Source organism: Amblyomma americanum, chromosome 11, assembly GCF_052857255.1.
Source record: "Amblyomma americanum isolate KBUSLIRL-KWMA chromosome 11, ASM5285725v1, whole genome shotgun sequence".
In the NCBI taxonomy this organism is placed as follows: domain Eukaryota; kingdom Metazoa; phylum Arthropoda; class Arachnida; order Ixodida; family Ixodidae; genus Amblyomma; species Amblyomma americanum.
Genome location: NC_135507.1, coordinates 22212007 through 22227403, shown reverse-complemented (window position 1 = coordinate 22227403; position 15397 = coordinate 22212007).

Genomic DNA, 15397 nt, shown 5'->3' with positions numbered 1-15397 from the left:
GGTCCTGTCCACACGACCTCCCTGCCTTAATACACACGCACGTAATCGCGCCGCGGGGCCGGGAGAGGAAAGGGGGGAGGGGGACGTTAAAAATAACGAATGCGAGTGAACCGAACATATTTTAGTTCTCCAGAGGCACGACAGCTGCAGTGTCGTGTACGCCGCCTCGCGACTAACGCTCACTGCTTTCTGCGGAGGAGAGATCGTTGTCGGCGGCTCGAAAAATGCGTCTGGTGCCGGGACAAAAGCAGAAGCGCTCTGCCTCACGGGTCTTTCCCCTCTGCTCGGCTAATTGGTGTCGAGGCGAGGACGCTGCGAGCATGTTACTCTCCGCTGATTTACAAGACAGCGGCAGCCTACACCGATCCCGGTCCGGCAGCCAATCTCACGGCTTCCCACCGGAGGAGGAGAGAGGAGGATTGAGACTGGCATTATATGTTTCGCACGGATCGGATTCGCCAGAACACGCGGTGGATATAACGACGACGAATTCACGGACGAACGAACTCTGAACGCATACACTCGAAAACAATTGATGACGGGGGGGCAACAGAAGGCTCCAAACCATCGGCACCCTGCAGGGGCTCATTATTTCTAAATTATAATTTGCGAGCCGCGTATAGCCGGTGGCGGTTGATCGTTTTGCCGAGCGCAGAGGAGCCAACGAGGAGAGAGTGGACAGCCTGTGCGGTGGACGGCGGACAGAACAATGCCCTGCGCGAAATGAATACGGCGTCCTTTGAGGCGAAGCACACGTAACGAGACGTGATTGGCTCTCTTCGAAACGTGTGTCTAGCCAATGGCGAGGCGAGGCGGCGCGTGGTCATTTGCACTCGCTGAGGGCAGGTGGTGGTGGTGGTGGTGGTGGTTGCAAGAAAATAGCGCCCGGGGTGGTGCACAGCCTGGCCCCGGAAAATTAACTTCAGCGAAGCCATACGCAAGTACAAGACGCGCAAATAATGCTGAACGCCGGGCCACACACGAGAAACCCAGAAGGGGCGTGGCAATTTTGTTGAATAATTTCGCCTTCGCGAGAGCGTGGTATGACGGTTGGTCGCAGGCTACCGACACAGTTGAGCCGCGCAAATTGTCGGAGCTAAAACGAACCTCTCCTAATGCTCCGTGCTCTTCTCTTGTGGGAAGGCGGGGGGGGGGGGGGGGGGGGGGGGGCAGATTTCAGCTACTGGTCTTCAAAAACATCGATGGCCGCAGATGGAAGACTTCACAAGCTTCGTGAAAACAGGCTAAATTATCGGGCCGGCGGCTTCTGCAGGATTCTGTGATCCAACATCAATGACCTGAAGGCCCACCGATCGGTGCTATGAACTGTATCCAAGCAAGCAGGTGGGGAGGGGGGGGGGGGGGCTGGATCGGCGCCATAATTATAAAACGAAACAAGTATTTAATAAGACACATGATAAGACAGAGTCGGTTGGAGAGAGATGGAATAGACTTCCCTGTCTAAAAACGCAATTTTTCGTAGTATTTTTGGCCGCAAACTTGTAGTGAAACAGGAAATGCTGCAGTAACCACACAACTTTCTGGAGTATTGTCGTGTCCGTTGTCGTAGCCACAAAACAGAAACATACTACACAAAAATACTGCAGTACTAACGAAAACTACAGTACCACAGAAAAATCTGTCATTACTCCAAACCGACAAAACATTTCCTCATATTTTGGGCAAGACTCTGCAGTAACTTACAACTTCATTGTCTTGCAGTGTGCGTGATAGACTGATTACGGTGGTGGTGGTTGTGAACCTGTGATGTTGACTATTATGGGGTGTAATGATGATGCTGACTGAACATCCCCGCAGCTTGTGTAGATACCGCTTATCCACAGACGCTCAGACACACACACCTGGACACTACTCAATCTGGTCGACTGTCTTTTCTCGCCTCGCTTCTTTGAAAACCTCGTACCATCTCGTGCCATCACCACCGACGAGTCACGTGGAAGGGTCGGCTGATCCATCTGGCACCCCTTTTGCGGATAACAGACACTTGCGGGAGAGCACATAAGCGCGTATACAAAACGTAGCACATCATTTGAGCGGTGGGGGGTACAGATGTCCGGTGATACCCTGGCGGAAAAAGAAGCGCTCGTCAGGCAACTTCGTCGAGCAGCCATGGGCCACCCAATCGACCACTCGAACGAGATAAAAGAATTGGCAGTGGCTTAGCTCGGCTATGCCAGGATATAGGCGTAGCGAAAGCTAAGCACAGCTTGGTTAGCCTTGGTTAATCTTGAGTGCAAGTCCAGGTTAGTCTGGCTGTCTGGCTAGTTGGCACGTGGTTCGTCACGACAGTTGGTCACGTGGTGCGGTGCGACCACGGTGGGGGCTGGGAGCGCGGCGAAAACTGCAAGTTCGTGGCCTATGTAGCCTTCGCTACAATAATACCATTGGTTCCAATAAATGTTTCTTCTCCTCCTCCCAACGATGGGCGAAATTTTATACCCAGTTCCACTGAAGGCGTGCGTTTTCAAAAAACGCATTGTACTGCTTCGCGCCTAAAACTCCGGAACCTTGAGTGCAGCAAAGCTAAGTACTCCTCTCTAATCAACAACGTCACCCTACTCCGCCAGTCATCACGACAGCGCAAATGTACGGGCACCTATAGTTACTCGTCAGTCCAGCGCAGCAGCAAATGGGACCCAGTTATATATAAACGGCAGTTTTCACAACCTTTAAGCTTCCTGCGGCGGGTGCAGCCTCACGCCACCGGCATTTTCATCGAGAAAACAAAAACTCAGCCACCTCCATCAAGTTTGGCGGAACAGCTTCGTCGGCCCCTCCAAGCTCGCTATACACACAGACATCACCGATGCGAGGTTGCGAGCGCACGGCAATTCAACGGCGCACGAGAGCTCGGCGGGCGCAATCAGAGGCCATCCAATTAAGCTGCGCACACACACTGGCGCGCTGCCCCGCGGCGCAAACAGACCCGGCGCCGCACGAGCCGCGATTCAACCCCATCGCGCCAGCGGTAAGCCTCAAAAGAACGCTGCGCGCCGGGTTATTTCTGCACGGCTCCTGACGGGTCCGTTCTAACGCCAGCGCTCTGCAGTGTTGATGGGCCACTGCGAAAGCCAAACACGACGAAACTACGCCCCCCCCCCCCCCCACCCCCCCCCCCATTCCTTGTGCAGTCTTTCAACCTTCCCTGCCGTCAACCCCCTCCCCTCTTCCCATACCTTCGCACCTTCCCATCCCATTTGCTGAGATCTATTCTTCCAGCCTTTTGGAGCACCTCCGAGGAGCCTTTCTCAACTAGGCGAAGGCGTCCAATTTGAAGGACTAGGTAATTAGCAGCCCCTTCCCTCCTTAGCCGTGGGTCTCCAGGGGCCTCTTCCCCCCCCCCCCCCCCCCCCTCCCGCCCCTTCCTTCCTCTTACGTGTCAGGAATCAGCGATGGAAGAGCGGTGGCACAACCGTCGTCCCCGAAGGTGGTTTTGTTTGACGAAGTTCAAAGCGAGTTTAAACCCATCGCGCCCCTTCCCCGTTGACGGGCTTCAATTTAATGTTTCTCCTGCCGGTTCTTGTGCACTGCTGTGCGGTTCACAAAACCACCCTCACTGTTGCCTACTGCGGATTGAGAGAGCTGCGACTGGATATGCGCGTATATCGGAAGCTCATTCAGAGACTGCCGTTGTGTAAAGTGCGGAGGTAAACATAGCTCTCTGACGAGAGCTTTAAAGCGAGACTAGAGGGGATTGCGCAAACAACGATTCCATTGATGGCCTGCTGATAGCATGGCGGCGCTAGATATGTCCCCTCGGGTGCTAGGAAGCGCACTGGCAGGGTATACACGTGCTGGGAATCGCTGATGAGTTCTCTCTCTCCACACGAGTTGAAGTACAGCACTGATGCTCGCAACCAGAAGTATCAAAGGGCACTGGACGCGGAAACACTTCAAAACCGCACTTCGTTCTATTTCGCATCCCGCTACAGTTCGGAATCGCGAGGCTTTGAAGATGAGCGCATCATAAGCTTCCGTGTCCTGCAGACGATTAGGCGCGTTAACAATCTGCTAACCTAGCGCAACCGTACGCATGCAGTACTTCAAGCGTCTGTTCAGTTGGCAATAACTGAGTACTTTCTTCCCAGCACTTTCCGAAATTGTCTATAGACTATCTATAGACTTCTGATAGACCGCTGTCGACTTCCTACAGATATTTCATTTTGTCTATTCACAGTCTGTAGACTGGTTATAAAAAAAAGTTTGCTAAAAGTATATGGCTATAAATATATAGAATGCCTATATACTGTCTATAGGATTTGTATTGCCTATAGACTAGTCTATAGGATTTGTTTTATAGAAAGTCTATAGACTCTATAGACAAAGTATATAGATAGTCTATTGACTAACAGAAATTTTAGTAAGGAGCAGCGCGGTGCTACACAAGACCGTATACATTAAGATTTTCTTCTCTCCTGAAGAAACAGCGTAACTTCTGCGGTCCCAGCTGCAAACGCGTTCTCATCTTACAGGGCCGTTGCCTGCGACGCATACAAACGGCTAATCATCATGCAACAGAGATGTCTTTTTTGGGCAAAATTATTTCTGTCGAGTGGAGTTAACTAATCGACCATCATACCTTACGTAAGCAATCAATATCTGCAGTCGCATAGAACAGGTGCTGCTAACAGAACGAGTGAATTGCGAAAGGCTATGAACGGCCGCCAGCGAATCACCAGTAGCAAGGTGTCGTAGTCAAAATGCCTGAAAGCTTATCCAGAGTGCTTGTTTTCTCCCCGTGTAAACTCCGGTCTTCTTAGCGTGGCCTGGTGTACGCTCGAGAATGTTTTGGTGTGCGATGGTGTATGCACTGACTGACTTGGTGTATCTCAATGCGCACAAAACCTATCAGACAGCTAGCAATGGGCGCGGAAGGCGTCCTGCCCTGTGGAAGCATATGGCGAAATCATATTCAAAGGCGCATTCGGAAGGCATTCAAAGCAAATGGGAAGTGTGCAGCCAAAACATTTAACGCAGACTCGTCGTAACGCAATTTATGATCGCCTGCGCATTTCACGTTGCTCATTAATTTCACTCTTAACTGCCCTTCTGAACAAGAACGGCCATCCTTTCACACACTTCGCAGAAAACTGGTTTCGTCACACCTACAGGGTGTGTCGAGCATTGCAGAGAAGTATATGATTGTGCTGCATCTGCTGGCAGTACTACGCTCTAAAACAGAAAAGACTAAAAAGGGTGTAAGCGCTCCATTTACTCCATTTAGCTTACTCTCTTTACTCCCTCATAGGCGAATTCGTGTTTAGTCTGCGCAACTTACTTAGGTGCGTGCGGTTATTCATATAGTGAAGAACTTCTCATATAGTGAAGACCTCCTGCTTACAGTATAAAAATAGTACAATTTTTTTTTATAGTCATACAAAATCTTTGTTCTTTGCATTAATTGACCAACAATATTTCCCTGTTATGTCAAAAAACATATTTTTCAATTTTATTTCGTTTACTACATAGTTTTTCATAGAACGCGATGTACACGAGGTACGGTTGTATTCTGCTTCTTTTTCTGGGAAAAAGTTCTCCAAAGTTAGGGAAGAAATTTCCTGTCCACATAGTTGGCAATATTTTAAAGAAGAAAAATTGTAAACTGACAAAAATAACTGAGCGCGTTGCACAACAATTAGAAATAAAGTTTAAAACTTTAATGACGTCCCTGCTATCGATATATCAAGTTATGCATGACCAAAGCTGGAAAAAACATCAATGTGCGTAGAAAATGTTCTCTTTAGATGTGCTGTATCTACTACAATAGCAATAGTACGCAACATGTTTTCAATGTGAATGAATACAGTGCACGATATCTAGAGATAATATCATATATCAAAGAAGACTTTAATCGGCGTATAAAATTGCTGTGGTTCTGTGCTTTTCTAACATTTGCATAATAATATTTCCTTATATGTGGGTGAAATTTATATTAGTAGATAAGTTTGTGTGTTTGTGCCAAAGTTAAATGTTAAAGGATATAGCTTATCTCTCTTCTTTTTGACAAAAGCCTCCAAAGCAATCTAAACTGAGTTGTGCGACATGGTAATAAATGTTTAGAAAAAAAAATGGCGAACTTTAGAAATCGTCTTAAAACAATTGGGCGCAACCGTAAGGGAATTATAGATATGTTGCGTAAAGTTTCAGGCATCCACTCGTAATACACTTCCAGTTAATTCGCGACCAAAGATGGCCGAAACAGCAGTGCGTCTAAGCGCAGGAGTCCACACCTTCATGACCAATAATTTTTTGTTACAATGTATGTTATTTATTCTACAAAAATAATTGCAGATAGATATCTTCTTTTCGACAGTCGGGCAATGGACCTATGAAAATATTTTAAAAAATCGAAGATATCGACCAGCCACCCACTGCGGGGTCTTATATTAAAAAAGCCGCGCTCCTGGTACGGCTTTTGGCTGCATATATGTGCTCCCCCGGGATATATGACCACTTGAAACAGCGGCTGGGGTGTAGGCAGCACAGCAAGGAAATCGGAAAAATCAATGCTGCAATACAATTTGATCCTCGAGAGAACAGCAAGGGATATAATGGAGAACGTAAAGATTAGTAAAATATTGCGCAACGCCCGACGTATAGGCTCATAACATATGCGTCCCAGAAAAGGTTATTCAACCTCAAAAGCTAACTTTGCGTGCGCTCATGATTGCCAGGACGCTATATCTTGTCGAAACAGTCAGAAAATTAATAAATATTGAGCACGAACAGACGTGTAGAAGAGTGGAAACGAGCAGAGGAGAATGCAGGTTACTCGGTCAAATCAACCCGGTACCAACGCTGAAAACAAAGTGGCAAAGGGCGATGAAATCCTACGGTGAAATTTGAATTCCCTCATTTCAGATTCTTGCATCAAAAAATTGGTGGAGACATTTAAGCTCCGCCGATCCACCTAAAGGGTATGACACGATAGCTTTAGTGGGTGCCCTACTGCTACCAATTATTAATTTAACTGCCACCCGCCACGGCGGTCAGTTCGATCTCAATCCGGTGGACAGGATGTGACGACTCCACTAGGTCACGTGACATAGACTTGCCACCTAGGTCGCTTCTCCGGGGACATTTCACTCACAATGACAACCGACGACCACGCCTGACGGAGACAAAGGCAGCCCTAATGCTATCGCGTTAAAAGGAGCTGAGAAATTTATTCGCAAACGCCCCAAGCTTGCCAAAGACGTTCGTGTATTATAGCTTACTAACCTTGCAGGCGAATATATCGAGGCCATTCCTTATAGAAATGGTCTATAGACGGTCTATAGACTTCTTATAGACTCTATTGCCTTCATATAGATATTTCATTTTGTCTATTCATGATCTGTAGATTGTCTATAGACAAAAGTCTACTCAAACTGTATGGCCATAAATCTATAGATTGCGTATAAACTGTATATGGATTTGTATTGCCTATAAACTGTTCTCTAGGTTTTGTCTATAGAGAGTCTATAGACTTTACAGACAGAAGTCTATGGACAGTCTATGGACTGTCTAAAGGAATTTTCGTAAGGGATCGTTCCCAGGATGACGGCGTACCGTCAGAACAACAGTAGGGCGGGCTGACTCTGAGATCGAGCATCCGGCACACCCCAAGCGGAACAACGGCAGAGGACAATGACAAGCCTGCAGCTCGCACGGGGGTTCCGAGTGAGTTGGACTGCGTGGCGCAGTAGCATATGACGTTGCGGAACAAATTGCACCCTCCGACGAGGAGGGTGCCGCAGCCACGTCCCTGCCCAGTCATCAGTCGGCGGCGGCTGCCCTCAAATCAAGGCACACCTCGACGCGCACGTACTGCATGTCACGCACGATTCACGGGGTAACAATCTCGAGACGTCACGACGTCGAATCACGTGCCTGCCACTGAAAGAGCGTGGCAGGCCGTTAAGGACGCCGCGTATATATGCCGGGCTATACGGTCGTGGGAACGGCACACACCAGGTCCTGTTAGGGGACGACTCAGCATCGACACACTGTGCAACTGTGCCACATCTTTGTCAACCACGAGCCACTTTTCTTCTTTTTTTTTTTCTTGCATCACGTTGACGGCACTTTAACCCGCCGAACTGTGTATTAATCTTTTTTACATGAAAATGATGCTCTAATCATCGCACAGCCGTAGAGATCATGTGGAGCTTTCTGTATTTGTTCTGAGTGGAACACTGCCGACAAGTTTTTAAACTGCTACAGAGACAAAATTTTGAACGCAAACAAACTGTGTGATTTGTTTCATGGGGCATAAGGAGATGGCTTCTAGCAAGTCAGTTGGAATGCAAAGCTCTGTAACTCCCTCTGCTCTGCAACTATAGCATTTCAACAGAGAGCCTACAGGACCGCTCTACCGAACGGGCCAAATCGCATCGAGTTTGGCATTTATAATGTTGGTAAATCTATTTTAGTGCTAGATTTTCTCGCAAGGTTAGTTTTGCGACATAAGCTTTACGATGTGCTGATTTAATAGGCGCTGTCAAACCGCATTTGTTCGCATACAGACCGACGTTTTTGTTTGTTTGTTTGTTTGTTTGTTCTTCAATATCATGCATATGACAGAGTCGAGATCGTCATCATGCAGGGTCGACCTATTTTTGCGATCAGGGGGTTTCTGTCCGCCTGCCAGCATGACTTAAAACGACCAGCTCCCATATCACGACAACCAAGTCGCTATACCGCTAATTTGAGCTTTTGCAAGCTCCTTCACCTGTCTGCTTGACGCAACGGACAGAGAGGGCTCCTGGGCTAGCGGGCACCCTAGAGATGGCTAGTCTCTAACAAAGATTTCTTTAGACAGTTTATAAGCTGTCTATAGAGTTTTGTCCATAAAGTCTGCAGACCTTCTATAGACAAATCCTGTAGACTAGTCTATAGACAATGCACTTTTAGTAAATCTTTATCTATAGACAGTGGATAGACTGCGAATAGACTCAAATAAATGTCTACAGGAAGGCAATAGAATCTATAAGAAGTATATAGAAAAGCTACAGACAATTTTTATAGGGGGTGGCTAACTTAATTTCTATTAGATAAAGTTTTTCCTCCTTCTCATCCTGTCTTCGGCCATGGCTAGAAGCGATAGCCTGATTTCATCGAAGTTAAAACTCACTGGGCAGATGAAGACGCCTGCGAAGCTCGACAAAAATCAGTTCTCGATTTCTGGTAAAAGCTCCACCTGAGCCTTTCAGTTTCTGACTAGCGTACACCAAAACAAAGATTTGTTGTCGTTCAAGTTCTCGCCGTCCACACGACATCTAGCCGTAGTTGACTTGTATACCCGCGTATTTTTACGCGCCGTAATAAGGCTCCAAAACTTCACGGCAGAGCGAGCATTCATCTGTGTTATATTCGAATAAATACGGTAATTCACTTCTCGCAGTTTTTCTTCTTCAGGTAAACGAATGTGGATGGCGATCTCGAAGCCACAACAGCTCAGGCCAGAGATCATTTACAGCGCCGAATACAAGGGCACTCGCGCCGGGACTTCGAAACAAAGCGCCCATCCCGACATGGGACGCTTATGCGAGGGTGCGCGCCTGCGCTCACGGGACATACACCGCCCCCTTCTTTCTCCGCCAATCGGTGTACAGCAGAGCAGAGACCACGTGACCGACGCGACTGAGCCGCAGTGCAGAGAAGGGGGGGGGGGGGTCAAAAGTTCCAAAGACAATGGACGGTAGGGCGGACGATAGAAGCAGCGAAGGTTTGGGGGAAGAAAGGGGGGGGGGGGGGGTCTGTGAAAGGGCAGGCATAAAGGGTGTTTGTTGGTCGAGGAGGAGGGGTGGTCATTGATGGCGCCACGGAGTCAAGAGGCAAAGGGAGAGAGGCGGAGAGAAACGGAGAGGCTTTAAAGTCTACGGCACAGTCGCGACAGTTTGGCGGACGAAACAATGCATCGACCAAAGAGTGGAGGAGAACACAGAAAACAAGAAGGCCTTCGAGGCCTGGCGAGACAGAGGGCAAGGCGCCAATTCCCCGATGTGTTGCGTAGGGCTGGATGCGCGGTGTTTGTAGAGGCTCGCAGGCTGTTCTCTCTCTCCCTCTCTCACAGATGACAAATTTCCTCGGCAGCACCGACGAGAGGCCACGCAAACACACGCACATAAACGGGCGAAGAAAAAAGCGACAACACGTCACGAAACGATGTCCAAACAACGAGCTGCACTGAAGAAACGCGCGTATAGCGTGAGAAGAGGAGAATGACGGAGAAAGAAGGGAACAACTGAATCCGCAGCGGCAACTGCGATGCTGGAACACGGCCTACTCATAAATGCAATGCCTTTCTGGGAGGGAGCATTGCTTGGGAATAAAGACAGCGAGAGATGGGCCCATCCAGAATGCACACATACCCAACTGAATGAAGGAGAGGGCAGGGGGTTGGTAACACCCCCCCCCCCCCCCCTTTCTCCTCGTCTGCCCCACTCAACGGCCGACCGAGCTCCCGGGCGCTTGAAAAGGGTCATCCAAGCGCGAACTCTGGTGGGAGAGGCCCAGCTGTAAGGACGGCGCTTGATGTGAAGTCGACACTAATTAGGGCCTCAGCGTCGTTTGTGTCATCCCTAGGGCTGCCACGACCGAGAATGCGTCTCGCGTTGCGCGGAGGAACCAGCGCGACCCGAGTAGTGCCGCAGTCTAAAGGAAACAAGGATGTATACCAAAAAAACTATGAAAAATAAACAAACGCGGCCGCAAGCGCTGATCAGAGAACTAAAGGATGCAGTGCGGAGCGGCATTGAGACTGCGAAAAGAAAGGCAAGCCCGAACGATCCGGCTGCAAGATATATCAAAGAAAAAAATAATATACTAGCGCCATCTAGCGGAGCAAAGTGTGACGATTATGAGTGACGTTAAATAGCAACAGGAGGCGTCAAAGCGTTAAACCAAATCCTTAGTGTTCGCCTGAGGTACGGGGCGAAACAAACACAGCTCTTCTGATCTACTGAACTGCTTTAGGGGCGAAGCAAACCCGGACTTGCGACTATCAGCGCAGATTAAATTGCGCGCCAGGTCCATGGAAATTGAATTTCCGCCATTACACGACACACAAGCTGATTTTGCCAACTACGGCCACGGCTCATCAGCGTCTTCAAACAGCTGCTGAAAACAACTTCGTTTGATAGGAACTATACGTCTACAACTTTCGCCTGGAATGCGGAGAATTTCAAGACTAAACAAAAATACAAAATATTGTAACCAGGAAAAACGCTAAGGCGTCCGTGTGCTGTGCGATGTCAGTGCACGTTAAAGATCCCCAGGTGGTCGAAGTTATGCCGGAGCCCTCCACTACGGCACCTCTTTCCTCTTTCACTCCCTCCTTTATCCCTTCCCTTACGGCGCGGTTCAGGTGTCCAACGATATATGAGACAGGTACTGCGCCATTTCCTTTGCCCAAAAACCAATTATTATTATTAGATACAATATAAGAAGCCAATTGCAGTGGAAATTCAATTTAATCTAACTTTTTTGAGCATTCCGTTCCCAACGAACGGTATGCTCTAAACGGAGGCCGTTTTTGTCTTCAGTTTGCCATCAAGCACTGTTTATAGCGGCTCGAATGACGCTTAAATTTCAGTGCTTTAAAAGATTAATTTGTTTTTGCATAGATATTTGTAACCCCCTCCCCTGCTCCTTCTCCTCTAATGCCCACGCAAAGATCCAAGAGAGCAATAAAAGAAACAATAAAAGTTCTGCTCCAGCTGTCATTCCCGTCACCATAACATGCCCCAATAGGTAAAGCATTACATTTATACAACAGCGAATAGTTCACATTTACTGCGTGGCCAGATGTTACGAAGTAACAGCCCGAAAAGAGTAACGGTAGCGCGTGAGCAACGTCGCATGAAAATGGAAACCACTGTTGAAGCAATACACTTCATGCTGCGTCTCAGTCAGGCCCGGCTTAATGAAAGCGTCCGACTAAGGGTTTGGCCAGTATCCAGAGCTCCACATGATCGATCCAGAAAAAGACGCAGCAATAAAAGTAAACCCTTCGCAACAGCAATGCAAACAGAACCCCGGAGCCCATGTCGGTGCAATGCGGTGAATCCATGCCTGAACGGCTTTCATTTAACCCAACGGGCTGCCCGACTATATTATACAGCTTTGTCGAATCCCCGTAGTCAGGATGCCTGTTCATTTCGTGTGCCTTCAGAGCACTGGCGATTTTATTTCGGTTTATATGCGCCCGTTAATAACGAGAAAGACGCGGATGGGATTAGCATACGCTGCCCTTGTTACGTAAGCCATGAGGTAACTCTTCAAACCTGGTAGGCTCCGCATTCAACACGCGAACAACGCCATGGATTACGAGATAATCAGCCTTAGCTGGCTCCAAACGCTACATAACCGTCCCCTCCAACACTCTAAACACGAATACGCCCTATTGGGAGTTAAAAGGGAGTAAGCTGTCATCTAGGGCACTCCATTTTATGAAAGGGAGTGCCCTGCACTGGAGGGCAGCTTCCTTCTTTCTGTTTAGAGTGTACTCTCCCAGTCCCTTACCCTGCCTTGGGCCCAGCTTGGGCCACATGATCGGAGAGCACAAACTCCTCAACCCAGATTTACTTTATGCCTTAGGGACACGTGCATAGCAACCCTTTTAGACAGACAGAGAAGAAAGGGAGGAGGGAAGTTTCTGGTTATGACATACCACGCCGAACGCCATTGCCCCGGGTAAGGTTTCCACTATGCTGTCGCTTTTAAGACGGAAAGAAACATTTCCGCCCAACCATTATCCAGCAAGCTCGAGCCAAAATGAATTGTCTTCTTGTACATTTTTATTTTGTCTCGATTGGCGAACAACTGTATGCAGTAGCGAATGGACGGAGATACCCAAAAAGGGTTAATGCCTCACTGTTCACACGCCCCGAGAACCCAGAGAGTCGCAGCGCCACAGATGAGATTCGAGTCGCGCATCAGTCGAGAATGTCAGGCGCTGCAGCGCACACTCAGCCGCAGCGTACAGCGGGAAACCCCGCTTCCCCGCGCTAATTATTCTGACTCATCTCGCGGGATCCCGCGGGACACGACGGCTCTAATCCGTTCCCTGCACTAAGAGGACAGGACGAGGAACAACGACAACAATAAAAAAGAAGAAACAAAATTGATGAAGACGGCAACGACGGTGTTGACTGCCGCCGCGTTGCAGGGTGAAGGAGGGGGCCCCGCCTCGGCGTTCAGCGACCTCGGCACGTCGTTGCCCGTCGTCAAACCGGGTCTAATCAAGCGCGACAAGTGAGCCCGCGGTCTCACGTCTACGCGACGTGGGGCGAATCCTCCGCCACAGCTCATTTCGGGAGGTGCTTCCCTTTTGGTTAATTCCACGCGCCCCATCAGAAATTTCTTAACGAAGTCACTTTAAAGCGCTCTGCATTATAGAAACAATAAAAGAGGCAGCTTTAATGCAAAAAAGGGCTGATACACCGCCCTATAGAAGCCGCTGCGCGGCGAATTCAAAAGAATACAAGGCAATAAGAATAGGATGGGCACCATCACCGTTATCATCATTATCAGCTTGACTACGCCCACTTCAGGGCACAAGTACGGAGACTCCAAGGCAAACGGCACAGAAATGGAGAGAACTTGAACCGAAAGTAGCCGGCAGACGATTCTCCCATACATGCAAAGAAGTGTAGAGAACACGACCGCGGCTTCCGCGTTTCGATGGAGGCGAAACGCAAAAGGCGCCCATGCGCTGTGCCGAGTCAGTGCACGTTCAAGATCCCCAGGTGGTCGAAATTATTCCGGAGCCCTCCACTACGGCACCACTTTCTCTCTGTATTCTTTCACTCCAACTTTCCTCCCTTCCCTTAGGGCGCGGTTCCGGTGTCCACCGACGCATGTGAGGCAATTGCTGCTCCATTTCCTTTCTTCAAAAAACAAAAACAAATTTCAATTTGAACTGGAAGTAGCTGGCAGACCAGTTTCCAACGCAGGCAAAGAAATGGCGAGAACTTGAACTGTAAGCAGGTGACAGGCGATTTTCATATGACTCTTTGCGTTTACTTCGGAAACGCAGCTCGCCCATTCGCCCTCAAACCCCCGGCGGTGGTTCTCTCTGTATTTTTTTTCTTTTGCCGGGCACTATAAGAATATAGGAGGCACTGCCACGGCGCAATCAATCGCAAGCAGAACAGGCCCGAGCAGGCGACGTAAGCGACAACAACGCTCCGACGGTTCGTCGTGCAACCGACCGAGCACCAGGGGAGGGTTAGCACGCGCCGGTTGAAAGACGCCAGCAGGAAGCTTCGACCACGAAGAATCCGGTGTGCGCGACTAAAGCTCCGCGAGGCGTCCCTGTAAGCTTCAGCGACGGTAACAGAAAAAGTAGCCGCATCAGGCCACTCAGGCATTATCGGCGCCGGGGCACAGAAAGCGGGCTTTCCTAATCAGCTGGCCAAACTCGTTAACAGCATGCAAGATGGAAAAGAAGGGGGAAACTTGCCTAAACAAGACCGCGCTCGCCAGTGCTACGGCCCAAAGAGCGAGGCTATGGTTAACGCCCCACCGAAGCCTGTGTGGTGTGGCAGCGTGGCGCGCTACAATGCGGCGAACCCTTCTCTGGGAGCCGCCGCGGTGGCTGAGTGGTTATGGCGCTCGGCTGCTGGCCCGAAAGACGCGGGTTCGATCCCGGCCGCGGCGGTCGAATTTCGATGGAGGCAAAATTCTAGACGCCCGTGTACTGTGCGATGTCAGTGCACGTTAGAACCATAAGTGGTCGAAATTTCCGGAGCCCTCCACTACGGCGTCTCTCAGCCTGAGTCGCTTTGGGACGTTAAACCCCCATAAAACCAAACCAAACCTTCTCTGGATCGACGGCAAGAAAATCGCAAGCCTATAAAGTCACTGTCCCTTGTGATGCAAGAGGCGACTGCAAGTGTGTGCGTGTGCGTGCGCGCGCGGTCATGTGACCTCGTGACGTCATCACAACCTGCCCACCGTGGCAGGTGGCAGTTAATGATTGGCCGCTCGGGAAAAGGAACTTGGGTCTCACACTCCCCCGCCGGTGGGCCGTGGCAGCACCTGCCATCGCAGGGAGCGAAAACTCAAGTGCTAGCGCACCTATTTCGCCTTTGGCCTAACTACGCAAATCTACCGTCACTTTCTTCGTCTGTGTTTGTCTCCCCTGGCGCCTCCCCTGTCAAAGGACATCAGCAGCCTGACAACGGCGCTGGCATCGAAGCCCTTAAATTCCTTAACAATCTCAGCAGCGCATTTGCGTTTTTGGAGATTTATGATAGCTAATGCGCATAATTGGTTTTTGAGAAAAGGAAATGGCGCAGTATCTGTCTCGTATATCGTTGGACACCTGAACCGCGCCGTAAGGGAAGGGATAAAGGAGGGAGTGAAAGAAGAAAGAAGGAGATAGGTG